This window comes from Scatophagus argus, chromosome 16 (genome assembly GCF_020382885.2).
Source record: "Scatophagus argus isolate fScaArg1 chromosome 16, fScaArg1.pri, whole genome shotgun sequence".
Taxonomy (NCBI): domain Eukaryota; kingdom Metazoa; phylum Chordata; class Actinopteri; family Scatophagidae; genus Scatophagus; species Scatophagus argus.
The window spans coordinates 4,454,536-4,472,869 of NC_058508.1; the positions used below are offsets into that span (position 1 = coordinate 4,454,536).

The window sequence follows — 18,334 nt, forward strand, 5'->3', positions numbered from 1 at the left end:
AATGTTCATTACACACCCATATCAGGAACACACCATGCCACGCCCAAGTCAACATAAAAACAGACCGGGGGTGTTATCAGTTTATGCTACAGGACTTTGTGAAACAGGATTCACCAGTTTCATGCCCCATAGTTTTGCATGTACCTATGTGTATATATATATATATACACCACTCTGCAGTGCTGCACCTGACTAACAAGCCCAGCTACTTACCGAAATTAAAAATGGCACATATGCAAGTGGAGCTCTTAAGGAAACATATTATGCTCTTGTCTTTAATGGAGCAAATATACTTTTTTGCCTCATTTAAAGCTGCAGAAAAACTTGCTTAGTGTGATTGGTGCACAGTAATATCGCACTGCAGAGGAAGAGAGAAGGTCTCACACACACACATAGACACACACACACACACACTTGGCCAAGCACCCACTGTTGTTCCTGCTGCCAAAGTGTGTGTAGGCGGGTCAGTGGGTGTTTTCTAGGCTCAGAATCCCATCCACATCCAAAATTATAGGAGCGAGAAGTCATGAAAAAAATAGCCCTACATATGAATACCAAATGACCTTTATTGCTACCTGCTGCCAAATAGTTAGACAGAGCTTCAGCCAAGGGACTGTGCTCACCACACACACACACACACACACACACACGCACACGCACACACACACACACACACGCACACACGCACACGCACACACACACACACACACACAAGCAGGCACTCTGTTCCAGGTTAGTGTGCCAGTCTCTTAGTAGTAAAGGTTCAGAGACAACAACACAGCAATGTGATAGTTTACTGATGCCTGGAGGACAACTTCCCTTTTTGGTTTTCTGCCTCTTCTCTGAGGTCAAAGTTCAGGATCAGATACGCAGTGTCGATATGCAGTCAGCCCACCCGCTTGCTTCTGACTCCACACTCCACACTCTGAATCCAAAAATGTGATCTTTAAACTGTAATTAAGAATTTGTTAAAAATACAGAATAAAAATGTAAAAAAAGTAAAATAAGGCTGTTTGAGTCAATAATACAATAAATTGCATTGTTATTTTCTGTGTGCTCCCTATGCTCTCTTGCCCTCAGCCCCAAGCCCATTTATTCCAACCGAAGATATACATTTTTAAAAATAATATCACAAATATATTAATTTTTATTGGCTTTTTATTATTATTATCCCTAATTTGTCTGCTGTCATTTATTTTATTATGCTGAAACTGTAATGAAAATTTGTCATTTTTGAATGGTTGTCAGTTAATGAATTGTCAACATTTTCTTAGTTAACTAATTGTTGATTCAAACAGGACTGGATGTATTAGTGATGTAGTTGCAGGTGAATTCACATTTGTTGTTCCGTCATCAGATATTTTACTGTTGAATCCATGATAACCATGTCTTTAATATCGTATATCTTGTTGTACCATTTGTTATGTAATGTTGGGCAATTTTGGATTTATATATTAATTTTAATTGCTGTGTGTTGAGATTTTTTTCATGTAATGATTCTTTGATTTGTATTCCGCTCCCTGGCTGGTCGATCAGTGCTTGGCTAATTCCCGTTCCATAAGGTTCCTTTGCCGTGGTATAATACATTTTTCCATCAGTTGCTCTTTTCATAGAATGTTTTGACAGCTGAAAAATACAGAACATTTTCAGTCTTGAATCTGCGTGTCTTCAAACAGAGACAGAGAGGAAATGTTTGAAAAGAGACAGGGTTGACAAGCCCTAGAAGCCCTGAATTTCAGGCCCTGGATCATTGACATAATGCGTCGTTAAAGACCACTGAGACACCAGATCATGTCCTGTACTTCCCTGTTCTGGTTTTCATCCAATCAATCTTCTTTTCTCTCTTTCCAACAGCCAAATGGTTGTTAATTTTGTCAACAGATAGTGCTTTGGTTTTTTTTTTTTTCCTCACACTCACCGCTAGTTTGGCAGACAACCAGCCATACACTTGAGCTTTCTTTTACTTTCTGAGACTTAAACTGTATTTCTGGTGAACTACTGATAGCAGCCTGTACTGTACATCTGTCACTGTAGCTTGTGGGGGAGGGAGGTCTTTTTTTTTCCCTCCTGCTTACAGAATGATGAATACTGTACGACATGACTCTTTCCTCTCATCCCCCCTCTTGCTTTCTCTTGCCATCTTACTTCAGAAGATTAATCTTGATGTCTCCTTCATTTGGTGTTTCCTGCTGCTGCTTAATTAGCCCCTCTGCTGAGGTCTCATTTGTTTGCCTGGGAGGCTCCTCTGTGTTAGGAAGAAGAGACTAGTAGTGTGGTGCCTTGTGTGTTGTTTGTGTCTGCAGAGCTGATGCTTCCCCACCCTCCCTCCCTCGGTGCTCAACTGGCTACCCCAGGTCAGGAGGAGTCAGTATCATGGATGAACCACTGACAAGAGATGCAGTTTTGTGTCTCTTTCAGTCAGTTCCCATGAAGAGGGGTGGGGTGTTTTACAGGCCTATCCGTGGCTGTAGGTTTGTGTCAAAAATAGATGCTTTTTTTAATATTAAACCAACGCTATAACCAGGACTATAATACACTGTACATTAACACACACATTTTTATGCAGTGTAACAGCTTTGAATGTGTGCCCCAGTTTGCCACCTCTCTTCAGATGTTTTAAATCCTCCTCTGGTGGGTGTTTGTCCACATCTCGGTTTACCTGAATATATGAGTGAGTTTGTGAGTGTAGTGTTTTGGGTCTCTGCCTGTCCTTTTCACTGTTAATGTATCAACAAGTGATGCTAACAGTGTTAAGAGTGCTCAAACCTTAGTCATGCAAATAGAGTTGCTTTGGATGAAAATAAAATAAAAAAAGGAGTGTGAGTCTTAAAAATGTTATTTAAAGGGAGGACGGACCTTGATTGTCTGGGTTGTTTTGATCGTTACCATTTCCAGAGCAGTGAAGCCTCCACCTGAGTGTGTGTGTGTGTGTGTGTGTGTGTGTGTGTGCATATTACTCATGTGGAGGGAGAACATAGGATGAGGATAAGAATTCTCTGCTTTCCTTCTGTCTAATCTCTTTACACACTTGTTCAGAGTTGGTAGTGGAACTATGGAGTGCACAGCAACAAATACATGCACATCTAATCCATTAATACAGTTACACTGTGGGGACTCATCTGCCTTATGGGGACAGAACAGTTCATATAAGGTAAATCGTTCCCATATGGTAAATTGTTGCATTTTATGGTGGTTTAAAATGATGACTTGCCTTGGAGGGTTAGGGAAGTAATGCTTATGGTTATGGTTAGGACAAGTCTCCAGGAAATACATATAAGTATGTAATTTTCTCCGAAGTGATGGAAACGTGGCTGTATGTATAAGCGATGGAAACGTGGCTGTATGTACCCATATGATTATGGGTGTGTATGCGTGTGTATTTTCAGCTTGAAACTATCTTTTGTCTTTATGAGGAAGAGAGTTGCACCACGAGTTGTGAGTGTATGACAGAGACCCAGCCCAAGAGCAGCTTGCACAGATGGAGGAAGATTAACAGGGAATGTGTGTGTGTATGTGTGTGTGTGTGTGTACACATTGTGTGAAATTAAATGTGGGTTGCCAACAAAAGATTTTCCACCCAGTAGCTGCTTTACATACTGAACAAGTGCTGTAGCTGTTGTTATTGCACAATGAACTCTATGCATTTTTTTTTATTTGCATCCATCAGCACTACAGAACCTGTGTAACTTGTGGAAAGACACTGTGCAACATGCCTAATGTAATGTGTGTAGAACACATCTTTCGTCAGTATGCACATAACTGCATCCACTTTTCATAATTGAGACTTTGCCACATCTAATGCACTCTAATTACGGTAGAAGGGGCACCGTTTAGATAGTAGTGTCATTTTGGAAAGCCACCAAATTGCACAGGTGAAGAATAGACACAACCCCCCTCATGACTCAAAATATGAGAAAGAAGAAGAATTCTCTGCTTTCCTTAACACACTTGGCACAGGAACTGGGGAGTGCATCTTCAGCATTTGGTCTCATTTGATTATTAATATATATTAACATGGTTTTGTCAAGATGAGAAGCAACACCTACAATATGTTTAAAATTTACAGGGGAGGATCCCAGCATGTACTGGCTACCAGTCCGTCACAAGACTTAGACATAAACAGACAAATACGTTCACATCTAAGAGGGCAGTGCAGAGTTTCTGGGTTATTTTTATTCCAGGATCATACCTGCATGATTCGTCTTAACCTCTCTGTAGGGTTCTGTTCTTAAAAATGATTTTAAAATGTTTTCTTCTTAAGTTTGGAGAACTTGATGAATCCTCAATCATCAAACTGAGTGCCAGTTCTCCACTGTGAGAAGGGACATCTTTTATCATGATAATAATAATAATGTGCTGTGGTCACAGTCTAACCAGTATGTGTATTTTGTTTTCCATAGATGGAGCCCGTGAAGAACCCAATGCATGCATGTTAAGTGGCAGAGACAAGCATCGATTTATTCAGATGGACACTGGAAAAATACCAGCATTCTTTTTCAAAAGACATAAAACAGAAGACATTAGTCAGGACTGATACAGCACAGTTTTACCTCCCACCATCCGCCCCTTTTCCTCTGATCCAATCAGAGAAAAACCTTGTCTGCTTTCTACCTCCCAGAGAACTACAAAAGGAAAAAAAAAAACAGCAGTTTATTATCCATTACCAAGTTCCTATTTTTCTTCTCGCCGTGCAACATTTCTCCATTTACCTCAGGGATTTTCTCCCACTGCCTACCTCCTCCACCGAATCAGCCGACCCAGTGACGGGAACACAGAGCAAAGACACACCTGTGACCTCTCACTGGCCATACCGTGACAGCCTGTATTGCCTCTCAAGCTCTCCTCACTGCAACCGTGATGAGCAGCAAGGACCTCTTAGCACCTGCCAGCTCAGACGTGCTCACTGCCTAAATTGTACTGAGCCACACTAGTTATTACTAAAAGGATCACATTGCCAGAAAGGCAGCTACATACTCGCAATAGCCTGAAACATCTATACAATAATTGTGAATTTCCCTAGTGTGGGAATAATAAAGGCCTATCTCATCAACCTGGCAGGCAACTATATACCTCAGCAGACAAAGGTTCAAGATAAACAGTCAACAGAAGGGAACTTTTCAGCCCTCGCTATCCTGGTGCTTCAATCCACACAGCAGGTAACACTTCTCCAGTAGCCTGGTGCTTCAATCTACCCAGTAGACAACTCACGTCAGCATCTTCCATTTGCCTTAGAGGTGGCAGTATAACAACAGTAGCCAGGGAGGGCTCCAGAGAAACAGAGGAAAAGACTCAGGAGTATTGCCTGGCAGGCGACTTCACTTCATTTGCTTCTCAGCAAAGTCACATGATACACAAGCTTTGTGATCTTAGCCGTAGCATAAATCAGCAATTGCCCGAGAGGCCTTCGGAGATCACAGAAGAGACGTTCCTCCTGCCTTGAGCTTCCTCCTCACCCCGTGAAGCCTCCAGAGAAGCAGAGCTGTCAACGGAGTAGAAGTTCTTGGAAACCTCATCAGCTGTTCTTAATCTGGCAGCAGCCCACAAAGAATAAAGAACTTGCTGGAAGTTGCAACTCCACCGAACATCCACATTGTGTTCCAGCAAAGAGGCGGGAGGAAGCATTAAGAGTGAAGAGAAGAATGCAGCGGTGAGTCCCTTTTTCATATTTTATGCGATTGTTTATCAGCATGCTTCCTTCTCATTTTTCTTCGTCGGTTACAGGAGGCCCATTATATTGTATATGAGTGAAAAGAAAGGAGAATACTTTAAGCTTCTCATATTTTTCATTTGTCGTCTTTTCATTTAGTCGCATCACCAAGTGACATTTAAATGCCATTTCTACCTTATTAGATGATCCAGACTAGAGACAGACAAGAGAGCTTTGCAGTAAAGGTCAGTCAGTGAATCTGAGCTTTCCTGCAGTAACACCCATCTTGGCAACACCTCACACAAAACAGATTTTGCTTGGAAAGTCTCTGCAAAGTCTGAAGAAAGCGGAGACTAATAATGTAAATTTAATCAGTTCTTGTGATTTTCATGCTTCAGTTGGTGCATGTCAGTAGCAAAGAATGTTTGGCCTGAAAAGTATGCTGACGCTTATGGTCACCAGTTTTGGGGATTTGATCTTGTGCATAAGGTACAGGCATTCAGGTCCCCAGAGGAAATGAAGGATCCTCTGACTGGAATTTCAGCTTGGTTTGACCAAATACCTGCAGAACTACTGACACTCAGCCTCAGTGAAGCTTTGTTAGCATGTTAATGTGCAACACTAAGCCTCTGAACATTGTGTAGTAAACTTCATAGCATTATATCACCTAAAAATCTGCATGTCGCATGGTCACTCTGAACATGTTAATATGCTGACATTAGCATTTGGCTAAAAGACCTGTGTGTACACATATTAACAAGACCTTTTTAGCATTTCAAGATGTGATATATCTGTTGTAGAAAGTGGTGAATCACCTGTTTACAATGAAGCCACAAGAAAACACCTTCCAAGTTCAAACCTAAAAACTAAATAACATTCAATACAAGCCAGAAAGACACAGATTGAGCTGCAGAAGACAGACACTAACTCTCTAACTAAAGTTAAAATGTTTTTTAGCTACTATCTGATAGACATAATACTGACTGTGATACTTGGGAGAGGTAATTAGATGGAGCACTGAACAAGGAGTGGTCCATGCTTATGAAATGTTGCAGCCTGGCTGGAGGGACAGCGGTCGTGGTTGGTCTGTCCACCACTTTGATACAGACTGAAATATCTCTGGAAAACCATTGGATGGATTAGCATGACATTTTCTAGAGACTCTCATGGTCACTAGAGATTCATTTTGCAGGCCTTGTTGGCCCTCTGGCCCTAGACATGTGCAACAGATATTGGAAGAACTGTCATGAGTGATAACTGGTACAGGAATTCATGTTCCCCATAGAATGAATTGCAGTCACTCTGCTGATCCCCTGGTCTTTCCCTCTGTCACCATCATCAGGTCAAAAGTTTAATTGGTCCAATAACTACTTACCTGCAAAACTAGTGACATTCCTTCAGTCTTAACTGTAGCATGTTTTAGCATGTTAACACATTCATCCAAGATCATAGATACCTTTTAAACATTGGCATATCATTGTTAGCATGCCGATGTTAACATTTAGTCTAAAGCACTTCTGTTTTCTCCATTGCTGTTGTCATTCTCCACAACAAGCACAGCTGATAGACTGGACATTTGAGCTGTAGAATGTGTTAACTGGACAATAAATCACGTGCAATAATGGGGACAAATGGTCACACCAGACCTGCAATAATACATGTGTAGTAATAATTGTGCAATAATCCTTACTCATGTAACACTGCTAGTAGGATCAGTACCTACATACTTAGTCCCTGAAACAAATTGGTACAATAATCAATCCATCCACTAATCATAACTTGAGGGACTCTAGTGTGAATAGTCTTTTTCTTTTCTGTACTGTGTACAGCTGCTGGTACTTGTTTCCTGTGCATTTATTCTTTTTTTAATGCACATCCTTCCCTTATCCTTTCATGCTTTGCACCCTCTATATCCTGTTTGCTGCTGTAACACTGTAATTTCCCAGTTATGGGACTAATAAAGGATTATCTTATCTTATCTTATTAAACTGTGTGTTGCAGCTGTTGTGAAAGATCATATTGAAGAAGCTGGGAATATTCAGCTGTTAGACATTTAGGGAATCCATTTCAAACCTGATTGAATAAACCTGAATCATGCACCAAAAGGAGACTGTTTCTCTTGCAAAAGGGGACGCGTACATTACAACTGTGAGTCCTGTTAAAACATCAAGGCACCCCATAGGCGTAAAACAGAAGCGGCATGGCCTACATTTCCTAAATCATCTTAGCATTATGATCTGTGTTCAGTTACTTTAAATGTGGAACAGCTTTTATTAGTCACGGTACAATTGATGAGATCCCTAAGTGGGAAAAAATGCATAGCACTGCTGCAGCATATTAATTCTGTTCTTTGAAATGCACTTGATAACAAGGCCACACTCTTTCTTGTTTCTTGTTTGAGAAAGTTGTGAGACAAGGGAGAAGAAAAGTAGTGTAAAGGAGGAGAGATTGGAGAGATTACAAAGAGAGACAGATTACAGGTGTGAGGTGGAGAATGGGAAAGAGAGAGAATGATGTGGGAGGGAGGACGAAAAGAGACGAAGATGGATGTTTACCCCACCAACGAAAATGTCCATGACTCACCTCAGACAATCTCTGTCCTCTCCCTCCCTCTAAATGACTGAGGGAGTCTCACATGTATTGGCTTCTATCATTGATAGTCTCCTCACGTCATAGAACCATAACTTGCTCCCGCCCTGTGCTTTGTGTTGCCACGGCAACGCATACTCTTCCCCAGGCACCTGTGGCTCAGATACACACTGATGTATAGAACGCAGAGCCCATGTCAGCCAATCAGATTGGTGACTTGTTTGTGTGCGGGTACACATATGTCTTTCTGTTTCTATGTAAGTGTGTGTGTGTGTGTTTTATGTTTAGGAAACACTAAAATACTGGGACCAATCAGGCAGCTTGGTGAAGTGCGTGTAGGTAGTCACATATATTGCTAAGAGGCCCAGTTGTCCCGCTGCCACTTTAAAGGGCACATGGGGCCGACACAAGCTGGATGAGATCTCATTATCGTGTTGTGTGTCGGTGTGTGTGTGCTCAGGTACATGAAATTGGGGCATTGAATGAGTCATCACTTGGTGCACTGAGACTATTCCTGCAATCATTCTTGTGTCAGTGTGTGAGCATGTAGGTGTGTTAGTCCAATGAGGACATCTTCTAATAGAAAACTGTTACATTTTTGGAACATGGAGACCCTCAGAGTACTTTATAGTTAGTTGTAGTTCAGTAGTTTCAGGTTTAGCAGGTAGCTTTTTTTTTTTTTTAATTCAATTTAAACTATATGTAGAGTGAGTATGGGTCCATTTTCATCGTCCCTACACTCATTGTACGCTTACAGTTGTTTTTAACATTTAATGTATTAATCATTAAGTTGACCGGTACTGGCATCTATCAAAAGTCACCAATCATATGAAATTCACACACACTTTTTCCCTTGAAACTTGATTGGCCAAAAGCAAACACCTATTGTATTGTTACGATGCAAAATGGTACTAAGATCCCAAGTTCCCTACCACCAATACTATTTAACTGGTTGTACATTACAAGTAATACTCTGTCAACAGTGGATAATATGAACCTGCAAAGTATCAAGTAGCTGAAGTCATCACATAAATGTGGTGGAGCAAATCATACAGTATTTGAAAACAAAATATGGTGGAATGGTAGTGTAAAGCAGCAGAAAGTTGAAATACTGAAGTAAAATACAGGTACCTCAAAACTGTACTTCAGTACACCACTTAATTAAATTATACTTCACTACTATACTCATTACGGGCGGCATGGTGGTGCAGTGGTTAGCACTGTCGCCTCATAGCAAGAGGGTTCCAGGTTCGAATCCCGGTCTGGGCCCTTCTATGTGGAGTTCGCATGTTCTCCCTGTGCCTGCGTGGGTTTTCTCCGGGTACTCCGGCTTCCTCCCACAATACCAAAAACATGCACATTAGGTTTACTTTAAATTGCCCCTAGGTGTGAGTGTGTGTGTCTGTCTTTGTGTGTTGGCGACCAGTCCAGGGTGTACCCCGCCTCTCGCCCGTAGTCAGCTGGGATAGGCTCCAGCTCCCCCGCGACCCTGACGGATAAGCGATATAGAAAATGGATCGATGGATACACTCATTACTGAATATTACTGAAAATGTTTGGGGAAAAGCAAAACATTTCAGTCTGTCCCTAATGCATTTGCATAAGACTGTTTTTACCTCACAAAAAAATAAAACAGCACATGTATCTCTTGTTTTTTTTGGCCAGAAACATCTGGCAGGTAAATTGAACCTTATGGTGTATCAACTTTGAGATACAGCAGATATGTAAATGATTGTTCCTCTCCCTGACAGCTTAATTAGGGTTTTCCTACTGAATGATACATTTATTGACTGTCTTTCCAAGTCTGAAATGAGAAAATTGATACCATTGATATCGCTCTCCTGTCTCCTGTGCATTGTGTGACTGGAGCCAGGAGGTGATTAGCTTAATTTAGCATGAAAACTGGAAGCAGAGGGAAACCACCAGTTTGATGCTTGGTGGATCTTCCTACCTCAGTGCTTAACAAAACATAAACAAAAACACAAAAAATTAGACAGTTTTTAAAAAAAAGAAAAAAAAAGAAATAATAACAGCCAGGCCTAGACCTCATGGAGGTTTGTGTTGGTTTGGTACCATAGTGCCTGTACAGAGACCCCCACAAAAGCCTGTGCTCACCAGCCACAGAAGTGCTTGGCGAAGGATAATCTGCTATGTGTCAAGAATTAGTTTCAGCAATCTGCAGCACAGTAAAACTGCAAATGTTATTTCTACATTTCTCTTTCTGTACAGAGAAGCTTAACGGTACATTTATTGAATTTTGAAGATTGTCTGTGAGCTAAGATATGCACATTCTCTCTTGACTACAGGTCAAGGAAACTGCTGCTGGCCAGAAAATATTCTGGCACATAATCCCCCATAAAACCACAGTGTGTTGTTTTTATGCTTAGGTGTTTTTTGTTTGTTTTGTTTTTTTTTGTACAGATTAAACAAACAAAACTGAACAAGACATAAAATGTTAATTAGTGAGCTTCAGATGTGCTGGTGGGCAGATTTGGGGAGAATACTGTTTTATTTGATTTTCTACATTTACCGTTTTTGTTGTTGTTTGTTGTTTTCTTACGTTGAGTTCCATAATGATGCTTGCTTCAGTACCTGTTTAATTGGTAGTTGCGCAAAGGGTAGTTTGAAATATTTCTAATTACGGCTGCTTTGTTTTGTTCCTCACTCCTCACTTTACTCTTGAGCAGAACATTGCTGTTAAAAGTTGCATGATACCACTTTACTTTAAAATGGGTCAGCTTCATAAAAAAGGCATTTTTATGCTCGGTGATGCATAGGCAGTTTTCATGCACTGTATCACTTGACTGTCGGGCCATTGCAAACAACAGCTGTGCTTATAATCATCTTGCTCATTTTTTCAGTGGTTCTCTGCCTTAAAAAAATTGAATTATACATAAGGCAAAAATGAACTTAGCATGCTGCTTTGTCAGGTCCATATGATGGCACCCACACAACTTGGTCTAAAATATAACCCCAACTCCAATTAAGTTGTGTAAAATAGAAATAAAATCAGGAGACAATGATTTGCAAACAGTCTGTGTTTAGGGTCAACAGTTTTCCTGAGCCCACATATTATATTCTTTATACAATCATTTGTTTGACAAAGCGTTGAGCCTCAGCCCGTTCCTGCTTGTGACTGAGCCTTTTGAGGATGGCCCAGTCATGACTGTCACTAATTAATCTGCTCGTCTCTAGAATGTTTCAAACATTTTCCATAAATGTTATGTACTTTCAGTTGAACAGAGATACATATAGCAAAAAGGACTGGAAAATGATCACAGTGTTGTGTTTTATTGTGTCCCACCTTTTAGAGTCCGAGTTTTGATATGCTCCCACCAGAAGCCGACCATTCATATCATTTATGTATAGATGTCTGTGCTGGTATTTGAAATTTGTATGAGATTTAAACTTACTTTTTTTTTTACGTCTTTCTCCTGCTTTGCTCAAATGTTACTCTTACTAAACATTACATTTACATTCTGTTAACAACATATAACAGAAAATATCATTTTGCTGCTGAGAAGCATTTACTGTACTGCTGTTGAATGCACTCTAGGGTGAAGATCATTGTCCTTAATCATAGCTGGCTCTTCGACCATCTTTGTAGAGGTCATGACTGTGTCTAGATATTTTTTTTTCTCAGCTGGGAAGCGTTCATGGAAATCAAAAATCTGGTGAGCAAGAATTGGTCAGCAATGCTTGTATACGTGTATGAATGGGATTGGCTGTTATTAGTCAATTGTCTAAAGATTTTAAAAGGCTTATTAAGTCAGTAAAATACATATATATATAATATGAAGGTAATTTGGCCAGTCTAGACATCCATGTTGTGTACATACGGTACACACATTCACATTCATAAATCATGCATAATGGGTCACTGGGGCCGTGGAATGTGTTGTTGACCTTTACCTCAACAGCCGCCTCTCATCTGTCAGTGAAGTCGCTCGGTTCAAAGAGCTGACACCACGTAAACATGTGTGCACACACACATTGTACACACTCCTGCATATTAACACTGGGAGTACATGTGCATAGATACACAGACAGTACACACAATGTTGTCCTTGAACACAGTTCAGATTTTTTTTTTCTTTCTGCAGTTGACTGTTTTCTTTCCTCTTCCTTCTATCGCTGCTGCTCTATTTTGGTTTGTCATTCTCACCTAGATCTCACCTTCCTTCTCCGTTGGCTTCCCAGTCTGTTTCTCATCCGACGGTGTGTTCCTCATCCCCTCTTATCTTCACAGGTTTTGAGCAGGTCTACATTATCTACCAACTTTTCCTGTCTTCTTTGCTTGTGGCCTGCCTGACAGGCACGTTGAGTGAAGCTTGGCTGGACATGGAGTCCTTGGCCTGGTTTGGTTGGCTTGGTTCCAGGTTGTCAGCATGATCTGAGACTACGCTGTCAGCTGTCCTCCTATGGAGATACTCACAGTAAATAGATCAAGTATATAAGCTGTGGTATGCAACCAGGACACTCACATTGGGCTTGGCTTTAAATCCTGTTTGACAAGGGAAGGGCGATCAAAACTGATACACAGGATAGATGCTAGATTACTGCTGTTTTGTGCAGTTTGCACTGTATGCATGTGGGTTTAATACCAGGAATTGCTACCCTGAATCCTGCTATTTAACTGAAGTTCTTCCTGAAATACCTTTGCAGGCAGTAAAAGCTGTGGAAACCTCATGGATTTTAGCATCTTTGCTTGTGTTTCTGGGTTTGTATGTACTGAAACAAAGACACCTCGTGAAAACTTAATGTAACTGCACAGGTGTTTACCTCAAGAGTACAGTCCTGTCCTGAAATGCTGTTAATTCAGTGATATAAATATCATAAGATTTAAATGGCATAATATTTTTTGTGCGGCCATTACTGTCAAATGAACACAAATGTGAGTGGAGAGTTGTCCCAGAGGGAGATTTGGCGTCAGTCAGTGTCCGCCTGAACATGACCTGAGTCGTGGGTACAGCGGAGTCAACCCCACCAAAATGCAGCAAGAAAACCATCTCGGTAATCACATAGGATCATTTGATTGCTCGAACATGATGTCCAAGAACATTGCTGCTGTGCCTCAAACCACTCAAACAACTTGATGAAATGGCTGCAATCAGCAATATAAAGCTGGTTATTGTGGTATAAAGATTTCAAATGATTACCTCTTGGGGACATATATCCCTTTTCCCTAGATTACCAGAATCTCTTGTCCTAAACGAAAGAGAAAACCAAAGATCAATGAAAACTGTAATTTTGTGGAGCTCTTTGCCCACTTAAGCCATACAAATTATAGCCTTTGTGCTCTCATTATCGGACCAGTATCAGTGCTGATGTCTTTGTCTTCACCCATCAATTCCCCAATCCAATGTCCCCTTACGTGTCAACCTGCTTCTCTCAATCAAAGCAGTGCAGGCATATCGAGTCCCATGTGTGTCAGCATTGTCCCACATAGATCTCCTGTTGTTTTAGTGTAAAGCTTGTTGATAACATAGGAAAGAAGAATTCTTTAAGATCAAAGTTGGCTGCTTAGCTCATTTGTTCAGGTTTTCAAACAGCAGGTTTCACTTTTAAGAGAATATCCAGAGAAAAGGCTTTAAGGATGAAGACTAACTAATGTGTTTGGCATAATATTATCTCAAGTAACATTGGCTACAGTTGCTATGGCGTCAGTGCTGCCAAACCCAATAAAGAGCAGAACAGGGCTGCTAATTAGGTTCAAACTATACATTAACAAAATGTTAATAATGGCATTCGCTCAGTACTGTATTTAGTAAGCTGTTTGGCTGGGCGTGCTACGTTAGAGCTGATAAACACACTCTTTAATCTAATTAATGGTCTGGAATTTTTGGTTGTAGCAAGGCTGCAAAAAGACACCACCCTCTAAACTCTTTAGATGCAGATTATCTCTTTCACTATGCTTTAGGAATAAACCAATTATCAGCTTGGTGGATTATCTGTTTAAGTGTTTTTGGGGGGTTTTTTTTGTTTGTTTTCTGATTGACAATAAAATTTTAAAATGCACCTATTAAATTTATTAAAATTAAATATTAAAATTAGTCATGTTGCTTTACTAGTTTTAAATTTTAATGTTTGCTGCAATTGTGTGTCAATTCCAAATATCAGTTATTAGTCTTAGAAAACACATATTGGGTCTACCCCTTCAAAACTTGGCAGGCTTACTGTGTCCAGGTGTGGCTGCTAAGCTGTGATTGCGCAGTCAGTGTCTGGTGGAGACGTTAAGCGAGCGGTCAGTCGTCCTGTGCAGTACTTGTGACAGGACTTTTCCCATGGACTTGCTTGTCCATTTCACTCATGCACATTCTCAGAGTTGGTCTATAAAATAACAGAACCATCTTTCTCATCAATCACAAAGTCACCAGTTGTCTGGACCCCCGCAGACATTACTCTTAGCCTGTCTGTACACACCATGGATGTATTAAGAAGAACTGCGTACAGCGTCCATGTTGGGGCCCCGTTCATTCCCAGGAAAGTTGCTCAGTGGTGCATGAAAACAGAAAAGCCATTTCCAGCTGAAAAGAAAATACCCACATGAATGCATACATACACACTGAGGCCCACAGGGGATGTGCACCATACACACACATTAACTCACATTTTGTTTTTCTCCGTTCACAACAAGCTCCTTTAATTTCCAGGGCTGGATAATCCATCGCAATTAACATGAAGCCTTAATTTGGTTTTATTGCAGTTTCTTGTTCAGTCATAATTTATCTGTGCAGTCTTTTCATATCAAAAAAATTAAATCTCTGGGGTACTAATGCCTATAAAACATGACATCCTGGAACTGGTTTTGAGCCTTTTTTTTTTAGCCTGAATGGCAGCTAATTTCCAACTAAGAGTAATGGTGTTCAAATTTTAGAAGTGTATGAATGGTACATTCATTTTAAGATGAGTGGGTAAAATATTAAGTAGACACAGACAGAAGTTGAGTCCTAACTTTGAATGACGCTGTTTGTCTCCTGCTCAGTGCATCATGTCGGACTGATTGGCCCGATCTGTTCACTCACTCACACACACACACACACACACACACACATACACACACACACACACACACACACACACACACACACACACATACACACACACACACACACCATTGAACGCAGAAACTGCACCAGCCACTTTATACAGGATCGGACTGCTCTCACCGCACTGCATGTCACTTTAAACTGTTATGTGCCTTAAATTTTTATATTTATATGTATTGACTTATTTATGACTTTATTGACCCTAGTTAGTTTAGTTTATTTCGCAAGCCCTTAGCTTTTTTTTTATACTTTATATGTTTACATTTTTCTACTTAAGTGTACTTACTGCACGGTGGGTCTTAGAGTAACTCAGTTTCAATCCTCTCTATGTGTGCACATATGGCAGAATTGACGATAAAGTTAACTCTGACTTTTGACTTTGTATGTGCAGAAATGCTTAATAAGGATCTGTGGTGTGTAGCCTAGCCCAAAACTACTCATGTAAGGGTACTGCTACTTTAAAAAAGTAAGTACTCAAGTTGAAGCAAAAGTAGTTGCCAAAAGAACTGGAGTCCAGAGGTATTTATTGAAAAGTATACTTGAGTAGTGAATAAATATCAGGAGTAAATAGAGAATAAAAACAGAAAATGGAAATGTCAGATTGAACAGAGCCGAACATCAAAGGTCATTTTGAAATATACAGCATATTGCAGAAAACAAAGCACAAAGCACCGAAGACACAGAGACAACATATAATAAAGAACCCAAGGTCTTGCTCTGGGGAATTGTGACAGATTTATGAGCTAACAGATGTTCGCAGTTTACGATCTATAAATCTACAAAGACCATGTAGGCAGGGAGTTCAAATGGGAAACCGGTAGAAATAACAAGAAATGATTTACAGTATTTGGGTACTGTACAAGTCCAAGTACAATAATAACAACATGGCCATTGTTGTCAAAAAAGTAAGCATTCTTTCTTAAGAAACTTGGTCAACTTCTGCATGGCTCAGTTGTTTATGTTTTCATCTCCATATGTTTTAGGGCAATGAAATTGAACAGTTTTATCGCCTTCTTTGGTGTAACTTCAGGACCTAAAATTGAAAACAGGTGGCCAAGTGTTACAAGTGCTGTGGCTGTTGCTTTTTTTTTTCTTACAGTGGGTGCACATTGTGTGCTGAAGTAGTTTGAAAGTTTTTATGCTCAGCACCAGGGACAGCCTTGGCTGGACGCATGGTGTTTTCAAGTTGTCTATCCAGCCTTGTGGGTGTTCAAATCTGGCTCATACGTCCATTTGAACTCGAGGATGAACTGATTAGAATTTGGTGGTCACTGGTTCCTGTGACTTCACAAAACTCAATGATTCATGCACTAATTATCACAAAATTTCACCCAAATGTCTAATAGGATAAAATGATGAAGTGATGACATTTTATATCCAAAAAGGTCCAAAGTCAACTTCACTGTGACCTTTGATCTTTTGGTCAACACATCGTAATGTTTTCTTTCCACTGTTCAACAGCATAAGTCAGAAGGGCAGACTGTGACATTATTTCACATTTGGTCACATACTGAACTGGTAACACTAATCTTGGTTGTCCACCTTTAAACAGTGCTGATGTTTTTTAGATCTCCTCTAAATGGAGACATCATATTCCTTTATTTCAAATTATTACCTGGAATCATACATGTCTGCACAGTGATAATGTCCATACTTTAATCAAATTCCTTCAAGTCTTAACTACATATTGTGCATGAGTCTGGACAGATATGGGTGTAATCTGAATCTCTGAATCTTAGTCTGAATAGTAACAATGAACATAAATACATGATGCATACCGTAATTGTAGTGTAGTTAAAAGTACGGTGTTTCTTTTTGAAATGGAATGCAGCGAACGTTTAAAGCAGCGTACAATAAAATAAAGTACTCAAGTAAAGCGCGAGTGCTTCAAAATTGCTCTATTCCTGATTGTTTTTGATAATGGACGTTGTCCTCCTAAGGTCGAGCGTGACTGCCTTTCACAGTTTAAGTGTTCATTTACACCCTCGCACTCAATACACAGACCTCCACAGCTGTGAGCGTGACTTTGTGCAGGGTGAACGGGTAGTGGAGAGTGTCGGAACAGGCTTTTCTGAAATCTGTAGCTCATCATTTCTGATATCTAAAAATGCAAGCATGTGATGTGTGGTTTTGGCCAACACAATTGCAGACGTTGGCATTCCGCCTTAAGAAAACCTGTTTACACTTTTACGCACCTTTTCCCACCATACCCTGCCTCGTTTTTCTTTTATCCCCCCTTTCCAGCCATCATTAGAGTTCTGTGCGGTGAATAGCAGTGTTTTAATTTTCTTTTTTTGTGAAGTGTCAGGCTCAGTTTTGTCAGTCATTCTTTGTTTTCAGATCTTCGAAGCATTCTGAGGCAACAGCTGTCACCGTCATTGGTGTATGCAGTGAGAATTAGACTGTTCTGCTAGTTCTGCTCTGTTTTGCAGTAATTCAAAAGACCAACTCAGGCTCCTTCCCCCCTTTAAACATTTTTTTGAATCTAAATTTAATCACCTGTATACATGTGCTGTGTAGAATGAAGGAGTTCACAGACAACTTTTTGCTATGCAACCCTGAATTACACAAGAACAAATGAACACACTTGAATTCATAACTTAGCTTGTGAGCAGGTGGCTAATCAAACTGTCACCAAAAAGATTAACATTAACATTACTGGCAGAGACTTAAGAAACGGTAATGTTGATTGACTTTGCTGTCAGAGATGTAACCTTTGCTACTGAATGCAACATCCTTCTTAGTGTTGGAACAGGTGCTAAACTAATGAAGAGGAGATTTTGGGTAGCACTGGATGCTGTTTATCCAACCAGGAATTTGGCCACACTGTCGTCTTTGAGGGCAGTTGACACAAAACTATGAGCTGTGAGGTAACGCGTGGAAGACAGACAGGAGATACCGTATGCAGCACAGTGATGGGGTTTAGGTTTGCTCTGGTTTTATTTCTCAATTCCAGTGCCTATAGTCTTTCCAGAATGACTTATACAGATAATATCAGATATTAGATTGGACGGATGAAGAGGTGAGAGAGGTTTTCCAGGTCATATAT

At 40.2% G+C, this 18,334-nt stretch overlaps 1 protein-coding gene across 3 annotated transcripts in view; it reads left to right on the forward strand.

Moving 5' to 3' along the window:
- Nucleotides 1-18,334, forward strand: part of LOC124072620 (thyroid hormone receptor alpha) — an 85,086-nt gene that overhangs the window by 17,930 nt on the left and 48,822 nt on the right. For all 3 annotated transcript variants that reach the window (XR_006845560.1, XM_046414135.1, XM_046414137.1), the window contains exon 2: nt 4,401-5,647. The gene's annotated coding sequence lies outside the window, so the exon portion shown is untranslated. The remainder of the gene's footprint in view (nt 1-4,400; nt 5,648-18,334) is intronic.